Source organism: Polistes dominula, unplaced genomic scaffold (genome assembly GCF_049000335.1).
Source record: "Polistes dominula isolate Pdom_NZ unplaced genomic scaffold, Pdom_raw_medaka contig_21, whole genome shotgun sequence".
In the NCBI taxonomy this organism is placed as follows: Eukaryota; Metazoa; Arthropoda; class Insecta; order Hymenoptera; family Vespidae; genus Polistes; species Polistes dominula.
The window spans coordinates 5,436,306-5,449,544 of NW_028301061.1; the positions used below are offsets into that span (position 1 = coordinate 5,436,306).

The 13,239-nt window shown below is 46.8% G+C and overlaps 1 pseudogene; it reads right to left on the reverse strand.

Annotated features, from left to right (window-relative positions):
* Window positions 1-6,686: 6,686 nt before the first annotated feature.
* LOC149031454 (U2 spliceosomal RNA) lies at window positions 6,687-6,867 on the reverse strand (annotated as a pseudogene).
* Between the last annotated feature and the right edge of the window lie 6,372 nt (window positions 6,868-13,239).

Consider the following 13,239-nt stretch of genomic DNA (forward strand, 5'->3'; position numbering starts at 1 on the left):
GCGCTCGACGATGCCGTTTGATTAAGGATGAAAAGGAGTCGTTCTTGTTTTCTTGGCACCTACGAGATGGACGAGAGATTGAAAAAGAGCTGATTCGAATTGTGTGCCTTGATCCGACGTTATGGTGATTGGAGTTCCGTAGTGGAATATCCACTCGTTGAATAATGCTGTTGCGACTGTGTCCGCTGACATGTCTTTTATCGGCATCGCAGCTGGCCATCTTGAAAATCTGTTAATCATTGTGAGGCAGTATTGGTATCCTCGAACGTTTGGCAGGAATATTATGTCAATATGTAGATGGTTGAATCTGTTGCTGGGTACTTCAATGTGGTTAGGTTCAGTTCTTGTATGTCGATGAATCTTGGCTCTCTGACATGCTATGAACTCACGAGACCATTGTAGAGAATCCCTGCGTATTCCAGGCCATGTGTATTTCTCCCTAATAAGTTTCGACGTGTTTCTGCCACTTAGATGTGCAGTGTTGTGAACTGTTTGGAAGACTGTCTTTCTGAGGGACGATGGAATGTATGGTCTAACAATTCCTGTAGAAATGTCGCAGTATACTTTAGTTTTTGGTTCAATCTCGAGTTCGTGGAGCTTGAGTGATATGGAGCCTTGAACTATGTTCTGTAGTTCCTCGTCAGCGCGTTGAGCCTCGTGAATGGCTTCAGGCGTCAGTATTGTTGGCATAGTGATAGTATTAATGCGTGAAAGTGCATCTGCAAACACGTTGTCTCCGCCTTTCACGTGTACTATGTCCGTAGAAAATTGAGATATGTAATCTAGTTGCCTGATTTGTCGTTCTGATGATTTGTCGAGCTTTTGCTTGAAAGCATAGATTAGTGGTTTGTGGTCCGTTTTTATGATGAAATTTCAGCAATCTAAAAGATAATGAAAAAATTTAACAGCGGTGAAAATTGCTAACAACTCACGGTCGTAAGTGCTGTAGCGTTTTTCTGTCTCACTGAGTTTTCGTGAGAAAAAAACCCAATGGTTGCCAGATATCGTTGACGAGTTGTTCCAGTTTTGCTCCTATTGCTGATGATGACGCGTCAGTAGTGAGGGCCATTGGTTCAATTGGAGATGGATAAGCGAGTAAAGTTGTGTTTGCTATTCTTTGTTTGCATACTATGAATGCTTTACTGACTTCAGGTGTCCAAGCTATTTTGGTGGACGAAGCGCCAATCGGCGAAGCGGGTGTTTCTACCACTCCGCATGAAATGATTTGCTATCCTGGACCGTGAGGTGACCTCATACACCTTGCCCTGGTCGGGTTTGGCGAGCAAACGCTCACGGTACCAGGATATCACTGCAGCCCTCAACCTACCCACGACCTTCTCTCTACTCGCGGGAGTGATTCTAACTGGGTGGCCCCTGCCACCCCGACACACCAGGGAGAGTTCCTGGCTCTCCCCACACCATTCCCACCGGATTTCAAATGTATTGGCTCCTCTTCTGGTGGCATTCCGAGTCCTCGACCACAATGAGGAAGTGTCCGCCGAAGGTCCTGAGAGGTCTCCCTCGACGCTCCCGGACAGGTATTGGGCAAGGTCATCACCGCGAGGATCGCGCTTTAAACGGAAGGCCACTGTCTCCCTCAGTGAGCCCCACGCCAACATCCTGACGCCGCGATCCTTAGATGTTAATAATTTAAATGAATGGCATATTGTCAGGATGTCGGCGAGGTCCCCGAGCGGGAGGAGCCCTCCTCCACCTTCCCTGGGGGGCAGGAACACTACCTCCGCGCTCGCGCGCTGAGGGAGATGTAGCCACCCCTTTGCCATCCGCTTGATGACCTTGTCCACGACTTTCAGCGGACCCTTCTCCACGTGTGATCCCCCCAGACAGAAGTCGAGGCGCGGCAGTACAAAAGTAGCTACCGCGTCGAGCTTCTGCCAAGGGGCAAGGAGGCTGGAATCCACCGCTCTGATGTCCCTGATGACCTGGGAGAGAAGCTCCACAGGCGTCTGTGCGCAGTTGAATCCGGTCGGTGTGCCGAGGTGGGAGTAAGCCTCCCCCTCCTCCAGGGGCCTCATCCAATCTCCGCCGATCTTAAAACGCGTGCCCTGGACTCTATTTCTTCGCCTTCCCTCACCAATATGGAGGGAGGCACACTTGTTCGCGTTAAAATTGAGGCCCCTGGAGCGCGCAGAGTTCTTCAATTGACGCCAACAGCGTCTCCATGCCGGCCGGGAGTTTAGCTATTAGGGCAACGTCGTCCGCGTACCCCAGACTGTTGAAGATTTGATCATGGATCCGGTAGCCGACGTTGATGCCCGCGAGTGGTCGTAACAAAAACTCCATAGCTAAGATTAAATACAATTGGGCTCAGGGGACAGCCCTGACGTACCCCTGAGCGGATAGGGATGGGATCGGTTAAGCCATCCGCCGTCCTGAACCTAGTGGTGACCCCCTCATAGTAGGATTTTATTATGTTTAGGAAAAGAGGAGGCAGATGATGTTGCCGGAGGGCCTCAAAGATGGTCGTGTGGGGGACCGAACCAAACGCATTGGCCAGGTCCAACCACACGACCACTACCTCTTTCCCTTTCTTCCTACTATCTGTTAAAATTTCTTGGAGCACAAAGTTGTGCTCCACACAACCCTCATAGGGGAGGAAGCCCTTCTGAGACGCACTGAGCTTCCCCCCTCCTGAGCCCAGACGGTTAGGCGATGGGCAACTAGCGCCGCGAATAGCTTTGGGGTTGTATCCCCCATCGCTATCGGGCGCCAGCTGTCCAAGGAGTCCAGATTATCTTTCTTGGGGAGGAGTATGGAAATGGAAGCCTTCCAGGAGTCAGGGACAGCACCCAGCCTCAAGCAGGCGTTAAAAATTGATGTTAGGATGTGGCATCCTGGGTCCGCTCGTCCTAGGTCGGAGTAGAGGACCCCATCAGGTCCAGGGGATGAGTTCTTCATCCTCCTGAGCCTGGCAGAGACCTCCATCCTTCCCAGGGGAGCGGTCAGGGCCACATCCAGATTTAGGATCTGTGGGCTGCTGCACGAGTACGTCGGGGTCGCCGCCCCCAGCTTCTCTAATTCGGTGGACCTCCACGAAGTGGTCTCGGATCCGCTCACGGTCAATGGAACATGCCGTGGGCGGGCCCGAAACCACCTCCCTTATGGCCCGCCGCCGATTGGTTCGGTAGAGTTGCTGGAGACGGGTCGCCCGACGCACTCTCTCCTGACTCCCTTCCGGCGGGATGGGTGTAGGATGGACTCGGTTGGGACGTCTCCTCCCCCTCGTCTGGGTATCAGGCCCCCCCTGTTCCCCTCCCCTTCGCTGCGCACGAGAGCTGAAAAACTCCGCCACCCTTTGGGCGGCGTTTTCCAACTCCTGGACGGTTCCCGCCGCCTCAATCAGACGGATCAGCACCCCCTGATCGCTGTTGGGCGAGGAGGGATTGGCGCGACGACGCCCAACCCCCCCACGCCCTCCAGCAGAACCAGGAGGAGACTGACCGCCCGACGGACGACGAGGCCGCCCCGCGCCCACAAAGGGGAGGGCCCCCTCCCCCCATTATCTAAACTACTCCCTCCGGCATCATCTGTGGGAAGGGAGAGGAAAGGATTCTGTGTGAGGGGTACGGGCTGATGTGTAGGGCTATGGGGGGAATCACCCCCAGGGTCAGGACGGTTTCCGGCGGGTCTCTCGGGATTAGACTCGGACCCGGGGGACGTCGGCTCTCCTCTTCTTCTTCCTCTTCTTCCCCCTCCACTTCTTCTTCCACTCCCCACCAGCCTCCATTCCTCTTCTTGTTCCCCCTCCCTTGATGGGGGCGGAGTCCGCTCCTGAGGGTCTGCTCCCCTTCCTTGTACCACCGCCCTCCTGGGTTCAGGGTTTGTCTGCGGGGGCGGGGTTTGCGGCCGCTCAGGTGGTGTTTGCGGCCGCAGGGGTGGTGTTGGCAGGTGCTCCGGTGGTGTTGGCAGCTGCTGGGGTGGTGTTGGTGGCCGCCCGGGTGGTGTTGGCGGCTGTACAGGGGGACTTCTCCCCTGTGGTGGAGTTGCCCTGGTCGATGGAAGGGAGCCCGTGCAGGTTGTGGTGGTGGTCGTTGCTGTTGTGAGGGTCGCCGGAGCGCAGCTCGTGGCCACCTCCTGCTCCGGCGACTGCGGTGGTGAATAGACCATCCTTCGACGGGCTCCCGTTTGACGTAGGGAGAGAAGCCCCCTGAAGACCCTCCTTGCTGCTGTGGGAGGCGGACTCCGTGGCGTGGGGAGGGGCGGGCCGACGGATCTTTCCCCCTCCTCCAGGAGGGGCTCCAACTGGGTTGGTCGTGTTGGGGGGTGACGGGCGGGTGACGGGGTCCTCCTGGATGGTGTGCGGGGGCCCCTTGACTGAGACCTTGTCACCCGCCTCCGTGGTTCCTCTTCTGGAAGGGGTTCGGGGGCTGGTGGTTCTGGTGGAGAGGGTGTTGCGGGTGGTGGGGTCCTCCTTCTGGGTGGTGTTGGGGGGACCGTGGGCTCGGGGTTTCTCACCCGCCTCCGCGCGACGTTGGCGAATGAATCCCCGGAGTCCGAGTCTGGAGAGGGTATACGCGGTGGTGGTGAGGGTGTTCGTGGGGGAACGCGCGCATTACGAGGGGGGGGCGGAGGCATGTGCATCTTTTTGTGGTGCATGGTTACCTGACGACGGGCATATACCCCGTCGCCAATGTAACCACACACCGCACATTTATGTATTATTTTATAATTAATTTCTTTATGATAATTTTTTAAATGTTTAATATAATCTTCGTGCCTCCTCCCCCCCGCAAAGATCCCATCTCGACGACCATCGCGGTGCATCCTGCCTATTTTTTCGGCAGGACAGAGCTCGCACCGAAGCTCTGTGACGGTAGGGTTTAATATGACTATCTCCCTACCGTCCTCCGCACCGACCTGGGCCGCCGTGAGCGATGTCATATTAATAAAATAATAAATAATAAATAATAAATAAAATAAATAAGAAAATAAATAAAAATAAATAATAGAATAAAATAAATAAAATAAATAAGTTAATAAATTAAAATAAATAAAAAGTTAATAGATAGAATAAGTTAAAATAAGTAATAAATAGAAGAATTAAAAGTTAATAAATAGGTTAAAATAAATAAAATAAGATAATAAATAAATAAATAGAATAAAATAAAATAAAATAAAAAGTCAATAAGATAAAATAAGTAATTAAGTCAATAAATAAAATAAAATTAGGTATAATAAATTAAAATAAATAAAGTTAATAAATTAAAATAAATTAAAATAAATAGACGTCAATAAATAAAATAGAATTAAAATAAATAAATACATAAATAAAGTCAATAAATAAAATAAAATAAATTAAATAAATAAATAGAAAAGAGTCAATAAATAAAATAAAATAAATTAAATAAAACGTCAATAAATAAAATAAAATAGAATAAAATAAATAAATAAATAAAAAAGTCAATAAATAAAATAAAATAAATTAATAAAATGTATTAGTGGCCACCGGTGGCCACAGTCGATAATTTAAAATATGTTTTATCGTTGACGATAAAACAGGTCTCGCTCACGGCGTCGCGTAGGATAGCCGGCATCCACCGGCAGACGAACAATTACCCAGTCGGTACAGAGCCCGCCTTCCTTGCCTTTTTTAATCGTGTCCAAGTGACACGTGTGACGCAGCGTATTTTAAATAAATAAAACGAATAATAAATAAATAAATAAATTAAACGCACGCGTTCACACGTTACGAAGATTCGAAAGAGGATGGGGAAGGAAAGGGGAAGGAAACAACGTTGACAGATAAATCTGTGAACGTTGGGGATTTAACGTTTGAAAGGAAAACAAAGGATAGGAGAAAGTTGGGTAAATAAGGTCAAGGGTATTTTCGAATCTTCGTAACGAACGTATATCAATCTAATTTAACGGGTGATTTAGAATATCTTACGATCGTATTAATTATATAAATTAAATTAAATTTAATTAAGATATAATAGAATTAAATAAAGAAATAAATAAATAAGTTAAATAAATTGATTTAAACCCCCTAGCTTGCCGAGTAAGATATTTTAATCACCCGGTGGATATTTGTTTTAAACCGATTTTAATTAATTTAATTAAAATGGTTTAAAACAAATATATACAATAACTAATAAATAAATAAATAAATAAATAGAATAAAATAAATAGAATAAACGAGTTTTGACGTATTTGCGAGTGTTAAACGAACAATTAACAGAAATAGAAATAAAACACTAATTAATTAATTAACGTTCACTAACAAATTAATAAACGTTAATTAATGAATAAATAGAATAAATAAATAAATTAATAAATAAATAAATAAATTAAACAATTAAATAAATAAATAAATAGATGAACACTCGCAATACGTCAAATAATTAGATTGATATACGTTGGTATTGCCGTAATTACGGAAATTTGAATTTTACAAAAATAAATATATATACAAAGGATAAATTTCCCGTAATTACGGCAACGGACAACACGACACGTAGAGAAAATAAATTATAACATACGTTATAAAATAAATAAAAATAAATAATCCAAAGACACTTTTAAACACTATAACACGCGAAAAAACTTAACTATACGCCGCGAAACTCGAAAAAACTAAAATAACGAAATTTTCTCCGGACACTTGGACACTTTTTCGACTAAGACCAAAGTGTAGGACCTGTTTAAGTATTTTATTTTTTAAATAAGATTATTGGGCTGAATCCAGCGGTACTGCAATACTGGCTCAACCCGCGGCGGACCCGAAGCAAGCTCCGGAATTCCGCCCAGTTACAAAAATATAGCTAATATTCTGGCAATTCTATGAATTGCGTATCAGATATTAAGCTGATAAGAACAGATTTATTGAATAAAATTTTACAAAAACTTCCCCGGTTAAGGGGTGAAAAATACAGAAATTATCCCCAAAGGGTGGTACATATAATAAATATTTATCAGCTTTTGACATATTAAATTAATTATAAATGATAAAAATATAAATATAAGCATATAAATATAATAGATATAGTACATAAATATAATAATAAATAAATAAACATAGTATATAAATAAATAGATAAATAAATAAATAAATACAAGTAACATTGGTCGCAACTCGGCCTATATATAAGGCAAGGTAGCGCCGCTAGTATTGTCGGTTACCGGACACATGTTCTACGTAAATGTCACTGGACCACCTAATCGTATCGCTGACCATCAACCGCCTCATCATTGCGCTATAAAATTTACTTATTTTGAGGCGGTCGATGGTCTCCTTATTCCTGTGGTCCCAGGCGCCTAATGCTCCTACTACGAAGGGGAGGACCACTGTTTCATACCCGCGAGCACGCAGGTCATTCGCTAGGGGTGTGTATTTATTGATTTTTTGCTCGCGGGCTATGTCCAGTGGCCTCCCTTCTATTCTCGAACGGCACACATACGTCGATAATTACAATTTTCTTTTCCTCCTCATTTCTTATAACAATATCGGGCCGCAATAACCTGATTGGGGGGCTCGCGTCTTCAACAGCCTGGTTCACGCGGACGACCCCACGCGCGCGGTTTGCCTTGAAGAGGCGTTCTACTATGGCGTCGTGCCTAAATTGTCGTGCGGCAGAGTGGGGGCCACAGTGGTTCAAGACATGCGGAATGGTTTCCACATCCCCGCATAGCCGGCAACGCTTGTCACCGTCCCCCCAGCGTCTCGCCCCATTAAGGGGGAGAACACCAAGGCGGGCTCGGTGGACGAAGCGCCAATCGGCGAAGCGGGTGTTTCTACCACTCCGCATGAAATGATTTGCTATCCTGGACCGTGAGGTGACCTCATACACCTTGCCCTGGTCGGGTTTGGCGAGCAAACGCTCACGGTACCAGGATATCACTGCAGCCCTCAACCTACCCACGACCTTCTCTCTACTCGCGGGAGTGATTCTAACTGGGTGGCCCCTGCCACCCCGACACACCAGGGAGAGTTCCTGGCTCTCCCCACACCATTCCCACCGGATTTCAAATGTATTGGCTCCTCTTCTGGTGGCATTCCGAGTCCTCGACCACAATGAGGAAGTGTCCGCCGAAGGTCCTGAGAGGTCTCCCTCGACGCTCCCGGACAGGTATTGGGCAAGGTCATCACCGCGAGGATCGCGCTTTAAACGGAAGGCCACTGTCTCCCTCAGTGAGCCCCACGCCAACATCCTGACGCCGCGATCCTTAGATGTTAATAATTTAAATGAATGGCATATTGTCAGGATGTCGGCGAGGTCCCCGAGCGGGAGGAGCCCTCCTCCACCTTCCCTGGGGGGCAGGAACACTACCTCCGCGCTCGCGCGCTGAGGGAGATGTAGCCACCCCTTTGCCATCCGCTTGATGACCTTGTCCACGACTTTCAGCGGACCCTTCTCCACGTGTGATCCCCCCAGACAGAAGTCGAGGCGCGGCAGTACAAAAGTAGCTACCGCGTCGAGCTTCTGCCAAGGGGCAAGGAGGCTGGAATCCACCGCTCTGATATCCCTGATGACCTGGGAGAGAAGCTCCACAGGCGTCTGTGCGCAGTTGAATCCGGTCGGTGTGCCGAGGTGGGAGTAAGCCTCCCCCTCTTCCAGGGGCCTCATAAACTCTCCGCCGATCTCAAAACGCGTGCCCTGGACTCTATTTCTTCGCCTTCCCTCACCAATATGGAGGGAGGCACACTTGTTCGCGTTAAATTTGAGGCCCCTGGAACGCGCGGATTCGTCAATTGACGCCAAAAGCGTCCTCATTCCGGCCGGGCTACTAGCGATGAGGGCAACATCGTCCGCGTACCCCAGACTGTTGAAGATTTGATCGTTAATCCGGTAGCCGACGTTGATGCCCGCGAGTGGCCGTAGCAAAAATTCCATCGCTAAGATTAAATATAATTGGGCTCAGGGGACAGCCCTGACGTACCCCTGAGCGGATAGGGATGGGATCGGTTAAGCCATCCGCCGTCCTGAACCTAGTGGTGACCCCCTCATAGTAGGATTTTATTATGTTTAGGAAAAGAGGAGGCAGATGATGTTGCCGGAGGGCCTCAAAGATGGTCGTGTGGGGGACCGAACCAAAAGCATTGGCCAGGTCCAACCACACGACCACTACCTCTTTCCCTTTCTTCCTACTATCTGTTAAAATTTCTTGGAGCACAAAATTGTGCTCCACACAACCCTCATAGGGGAGGAAGCCCTTCTGAGACGCACTGAGCTTCCCCCCTCCTGAGCCCAGACGGTAAGGCGATGGGCAACTAGCGCCGCGAATAGCTTTGGGGTTGTATCCCCCATCGCTATCGGGCGCCAGCTGTCCAAGGAGTCCAGATTATCTTTCTTGGGGAGGAGTATGGAAATGGAAGCCTTCCAGGAGTCAGGGACAGCACCCAGCCTCAAACAGGCGTTAAAAATAGATGTTAGGATGTGGCATCCTGGGTCCGCTCGTCCTAGGTCGGAGTAGAGGACCCCATCAGGTCCAGGGGATGAGTTCTTCATCCTCCTGAGCCTGGCAGAGACCTCCATCCTTCCCAGGGGAGCGGTCAGGGCCACATCAAGATTTAGGATCTGTGGGCTGCTGCACGAGTACGTCGGGGTCGCCGCCCCCAGCTTCTCTAATTCGGTGGACCTCCACGAAGTGGTCTCGGATCCGCTCACGGTCAATGGAACATGCCGTGGGCGGGCCCGAAACCACCTCCCTTATGGCCCGCCGCCGATTGGTTCGGTAGAGTTGCTGGAGACGGGTCGCCCGACGCACTCTCTCCTGACTCCCTTCCGGCGGGATAGGTGTAGGATGGACTCGGTTGGGACGTCTCCTCCCCCTCGTCTGGGTATCAGGCCCCCCCTGTTCCCCTCCCCTTCGCTGCGCACGAGAGCTGAAAAACTCCGCCACCCTTTGGGCGGCGTTTTCCAACTCCTGGACGGTTCCCGCCGCCTCAATCAGACGGATCAGCACCCCCTGATCGCTGTTGGGCGAGGAGGGATTGGCGCGACGACGCCCAACCCCCCCACGCCCTCCAGCAGAACCAGGAGGAGACTGACCGCCCGACGGACGACGAGGCCGCCCCGCGCCCACAAAGGGGAGGGCCCCCTCCCCCCATTATCTAAACTACTCCCTCCGGCATCATCTGTGGGAAGGGAGAGGAAAGGATTCTGTGTGAGGGGTACGGGCTGATGTGTAGGGCTATGGGGGGAATCACCCCCAGGGTCAGGACGGTTTCCGGCGGGTCTCTCGGGATTAGACTCGGACCCGGGGGACGTCGGCTCTCCTCTTCTTCTTCCTCTTCTTCCCCCTCCACTTCTTCTTCCACTCCCCACCAGCCTCCATTCCTCTTCTTGTTCCCCCTCCCTTGATGGGGGCGGAGTCCGCTCCTGAGGGTCTGCTCCCCTTCCTTGTACCACCGCCCTCCTGGGTTCAGGGTTTGTCTGCGGGGGCGGGGTTTGCGGCCGCTCAGGTGGTGTTTGCGGCCGCAGGGGTGGTGTTGGCAGGTGCTCCGGTGGTGTTGGCAGCTGCTGGGGTGGTGTTGGTGGCCGCCCGGGTGGTGTTGGCGGCTGTACAGGGGGACTTCTCCCCTGTGGTGGAGTTGCCCTGGTCGATGGAAGGGAGCCCGTGCAGGTTGTGGTGGTGGTGGTTGCTGTTGTGAGGGTCGCCGGAGCGCAGCTCGTGGCCACCTCCTGCTCCGGCGACTGCGGTGGTGAATAGACCATCCTTCGACGGGCTCCCGTTTGACGTAGGGAGAGAAGCCCCCTGAAGACCCTCCTTGCTGCTGTGGGAGGCGGACTCCGTGGCGTGGGGAGGGGCGGGCCGACGGATCTTTCCCCCTCCTCCAGGAGGGGCTCCAACTGGGTTGGTCGTGTTGGGGGGTGACGGGCGGGTGACGGGGTCCTCCTGGATGGTGTGCGGGGGCCCCTTGACTGAGACCTTGTCACCCGCCTCCGTGGTTCCTCTTCTGGAAGGGGTTCGGGGGCTGGTGGTTCTGGTGGAGAGGGTGTTGCGGGTGGTGGGGTCCTCCTTCTGGGTGGTGTTGGGGGGACCGTGGGCTCGGGGTTTCTCACCCGCCTCCGCGCGACGTTGGCGAATGAATCCCCAGAGTCCGAGTCTGGAGAGGGTATACGCGGTGGTGGTGAGGGTGTTCTGTGGGGGAACGCGCGCATTTCGAGGGGGGGGCGGAGGCATGTGCATCTTTTTGTGGTGCATGGTTACCTGACGACGGGCATATACCCCGTCGCCAATGTAACCACACACCGCACATTTATGTATTATTTTATAATTAATTTCTTTATGATAATTTTTTAAATGTTTAATATAATCTTCGTGCCTCCTCCCCCCCGCAAAGATCCCATCTCGACGACCATCGCGGTGCATCCTGCCTATTTTTTCGGCAGGACAGAGCTCGCACCGAAGCTCTGTGACGGTAGGGTTTAATATAATTATCTCCCTAACGTCCTCCGCACCGACCTGGGCCGCCGTGAGCGATGTCATATTAATAAAATAATAAATAATAAATAATAAATAATAAATAAAATAAATAAGAAAATAAAAATAAATAATAGAATAAAATAAATAAAATAAATAAGTTAATAAATTAAAATAAATAAATAAGTAAATAAATAAATAAAATAAAATAGGTATAAATAAATAAGTTAAAAGTAAAATAAGTTAATATAATAAATAAGTAAAAATTAAAATAGTTAAAATAAATAAATAAATTGTCAATAAATAAATAAAATAAATAAAATAAAATTAAAAGTCAATAAATAAAATAACTAATTAAGTCATTAAATAAAATAAAAAGAAAAGGTAAAATAAATTAAAATAAATAAAGTTAATAAGTTAAAATAGAATAAAAAAAAGTTAATAAATAAAATAAATTAAAATAAATAAAACGTCAATAAATAAAATAAAATAAAATAAAATAAATAAATAAATAAAAAAGTCAATAAATAAAATAAAATAAAATAAATAAAACGTAATAAAATAAAATAAAATAAATTAAATAAATAAATAAAAAAGTCAATAAATAAAATAAAATAAATTAATAAAATGTATTAGTGGCCACCGGTGGCCACAGTCGATAATTTAAAATATGTTTTATCGGTCGACGATAAAACAGGTCTCGCTCACGGCGTCGCGTAGGATAACCGGCATCCACCGGCAGACGAACAATTACCCAGTCGGTACAGAGCCCGCCTTCCTTGCCTTTTTTTTAATCGTGTCCAAGTGACACGTGTGGCGCAGCGTATTTTAAATAAATAAAACGAATAATAAATAAATAAATAAATAAAACGCACGCGTTCACACGTTACGAAGATTCGAAAGAGGATGGGGAAGGAAAGGGGAAGGAAACAACGTTGACAGATAAATCTGTGAACGTTGGGGATTTAACGTTTGAAAGGAAAACAAAGGATAGGAGAAAGTTGGGTAAATAAGGTCAAGGGTATTTTCGAATCTTCGTAACGAACGTATATCAATCTAATTTAACGGGTGATTTAGAATATCTTACGATCGTATTTAATTATATAAATTAAATTAAATTTAATTAAAATATAATAGAATTAAATAAAGAAATAAATAAATAAGTTAAATAAATTGATTTAAACCCCCTAGCTTGACCGAGTAAGATATTTTAATCACCCGGTGGATATTTGTTTTAAACCAATTTTAATTAATTTAATTAAAATGGTTTAAAACAAATATACACAATAACTAATAAATAAATAAATAAATAAATAGAATAAAATAAATAGAATAAAGGAGTTTTGACGTATTTGCGAGTGTTAAACGAACAATTAACAAGAAATAAAACACTTAATTAATTAACGTTACACTAACAAATTAATAAACGTTAATTAATTAATAAATAGAATAAATAAATAAATTAATAAATAAATAAATTAAACAATTAAATAAATAAATAAATAGATGAACACTCGCAATACGTCAAATAATTAGATTGATATACGTTGATATTGCCGTAATTACGGAAATTTGAATTTTACAGAAATAAATATATATACAAAGGATAAATTTCCCGTAATTACGGCAACGGACAACACGACACGTTGAAATAAAATTAACATACGTTATAAAATAAATAAAAATAAATAATCCAAAAGAACTTTTACAAGACACTATAACACGCGAAAAACTTAACTATACGCCGCGAAACTCGAAAAAACTAAATTAACGAAATTTTCTCCGGACACTTGGACACTTTTTCGACTAAGACCAAAGTGTAGGACCTGTTTAAGTATTTTATTTTTTAAATAG